Genomic DNA, 3221 nt, shown 5'->3' with positions numbered 1-3221 from the left:
TTAGAAACGACCCCAGAAAGAAGCCTTCAATCTGACAATATTCTGTTTTCTGATTGAGGAGCTATATCCAGGTTGAGTTCAGTTTGGACAACTGCATTGGGCTGTGCTCTTAAGATCTGTGCATGTGACTTGGAAGATTGCTTTTAAGTACCTATCTCCAAATTTTAAAATGCCAAGAGAATTAAGTAGGTTAGTATTGAAACATCCTTGTATTATGAAAATGGAATGTGGTTATTGAATAATTTTGTACCTTCCTTCTCTGTCTTTCTTCATTATTTATTTATCACTATCATCACCCTTTGTGACGCCAATACTTTCTCATGTGCCATGTTTAAGATGGGGTGTCTGAAGGACCTAACAACTTTAAATTTTTATATCAATGCATGAGTTGTATATGTCCCCTCCCCCAAACCAATATTCAACCAACAAATTTTTCCTTATGTTGTCAGCAATGTGGTAGTGGGGCATTTCTATGCACATATGGAAGTGGTCTTATCTAATGCCTTCCAAAAGATAGAATCCTATATGCAGTAAGATATGTCTTTTAAAATTGTAGCACATATTCTCATTTTGGCCAACAAATTTAAGTGCCTTCAAAACTGCAAGCCATGTATCTTCCATTGAAGAGGGTATGAAGGTTTTGTTTTCACTTAGTTTAATAAGAGACTGAATTAAGAAACATTATATTTAGGAATTTGATGGAGAAAATGTGTCAGGTGATATTATAATTCATTTTTTTCCTGATTGTCACTCAAGTGGGGACATTTTCAATTTAATCTACCTATTTGGAATACCTTTCATCATAAATTCAGTTTTATATATCCATGCCTTTTTATTTGGTTCATTCTCATTTTTCACATATCTCTGCAAAAATCTAATGCATAGTATAAAAGTGTATCTGAAATCTCCCCACTAACATTCAGTCACTCTGCCAGCATTCTACTTTCACTGCCAAGCTGGCAGGAAACATGTTTGATGTATGCTCTCCTGATATGCTCCAGACTGCCTCCAAAGTGCCTGGAATGTGCCATGACCTCCCCATTAGACACAAGACATGTGTCCTGGAGTGAACTAAATCTAACTCACAGCCTTGCACAGGTAGATGTGCTAGATGGGACCAGGACTCCAAACTCTGTATCCAGGACCCAATCAAGAGGACATCATGGATCTCAATCTGAACTTGCCAGAATCCACCTCCCAATTGAGACCCATTCCCTTCCATAATGCACCCCACAGAGCACTCAGAGGCCTGACTTAGGGCTAGACACCCTCTTCATCTCCCTATGGTAAAACTCAACTTGGACCTAAAAGATCAACCCAAGTGTCCAGAAAGTCACATTCCCTGGTGCTTGGTGCTGATCTCATTCTTCCATGCCACACAATCAAATGAATCCTGTCCAGAATGGTGCTGCACTTTAATCTCCACCTTCTAGCCATATTCCAGGATGGCACCTCAGAATGGTCTTCTCAGTAGTGGACAACAGATGATGGAGCTCCAGATTCAGAACACCTTCTTAATTCCATTCTCCTGAGATCCTTTAATCTCCTTCTCAGAAATTATTCTGAAGGACGCTATTCCTGAGGACCTTCTGGTCTCCAGGCCTTGTCTGAGGAGAGGGACTGGAAGTGAGGAGAGCACCCATGCCAGAGAAGACACAGAATCCACTCTCTCCTGACTTGGAATTGACAAGTGGGCTGACATGGGGATAGGTGCATAATTGGTGAATTAATGCTTCTTCATATGTGGAGAATGTGTTAACTGTGAAGGCCAGGTAATGTTGGGGATGGACCCCAAAATGGGACCTATTATAATGATATATTTTATGTTTTATTAAGGTGAAAATAACTTATGATAGTTTTGTAATTTAATTTTATAAGAAATAAGTCAAGAACAAAAGTAAACATTAAGCTTCAATGCCAATAGGAGGCTATGCTATTAATGGGCATTTGATGTGAAAATGACTGAAGTTTAAGAAACTCTGGGTAAAGGACCCACCAATGGGTTCTGCATATTTCAGCAGTGCTTTGTCTGAGGAGATTTGGTGACTATATAGAAGTGTTTCAGTGGAAAATATTATGGCACTATTCTCTTGGCCTGATATATTTTGACTATTTTGGTTATTAAAAGTCATTGTAAATTAACATTTTCAGAGAAAATAAACTTTTTATAAGTATAATACACTGCAAGTGTATTTTGACTTTGCAGTTCAATTTTTAAAAATATTTTATTCATTAAAATTTATTTACCTGAGAAAAATTACAGCCTTGATACACACAGTTGGTCTTTGGACTGCAGTTTGGTGTAAATACAGATGCTTAGGAATGGCCTAACCCTACTGCTCCCCTGTGTGTGAAGAGGGTGTTGTGAGAAACATGGGACTCTAGGCCTGTCTGCATGTCTAAGCATCACCCACACCCCATATTCTCAGAGCCATCACATCCCAGCTCTCTATCACATGAAGCTTTTGTGGTGACAAGGAACATTCACTTCAAGTGCTTTCCCACTACTTGGGTAGGCTTTCCCATCTCATTTCTCAGTATCTCATCCTTTTCTGGACAAGCAATGTCACCAACAATTATATTTTACATTTTTTTTGTGTTTTGCACTCCTTTATGGGTCGGTGAAAGTTATTTTTAATCTATTCTAGATACAGTTTCTTTCTGAGTGATCCATTGGAAATACTTCTTCCATTTTTTGTGGTGTCTTTGAACTTTATTTTCAAACAGCATTTATTAGCTTCTATGTAATCAGACTTTTAATCTTTGACTCCTATTTTGTATTTTGTATCTTCTTCAAGAAATATTCCCCTTTGCCATAAACCTAATGTTTTGATTTCTAATTTTTGAAGAGTGTTTTCTCATGTCATTCTTGGCCCTTGATGCATGCAACAGTTCTTTATGTAAATCATATAAGTTATGATATAATTAAATTTTTTTCCTCCATGATTACTGAGTAATCCATTATTTCCTTACAGATATGACAAGCCATTTCTGACATTTCAGTATTTATCATATTTGAATGCCTCTCTAGTTGTTGCTTCTATTGTTGCATTGAGTTCTTAGTTAAACTTACTATCCACTTATTTATATTAATTTATACTTTGTATTACAATCTCAACCCATATATTTTTTTGGTAGAAAATTTCCTGCTTTGTCCATTGGGGATTCTTTCACATTTGAACCTGGGTCCCTTTAATATATCTCCAATCTTTTTTTTTTTT

The sequence above is a fragment of the Tamandua tetradactyla genome, chromosome 16 (genome assembly GCF_023851605.1).
Source record: "Tamandua tetradactyla isolate mTamTet1 chromosome 16, mTamTet1.pri, whole genome shotgun sequence".
NCBI classification, from domain to species: Eukaryota; Metazoa; Chordata; class Mammalia; order Pilosa; family Myrmecophagidae; genus Tamandua; species Tamandua tetradactyla.
Note: the sequence above shows the minus strand (reverse complement) of the source record.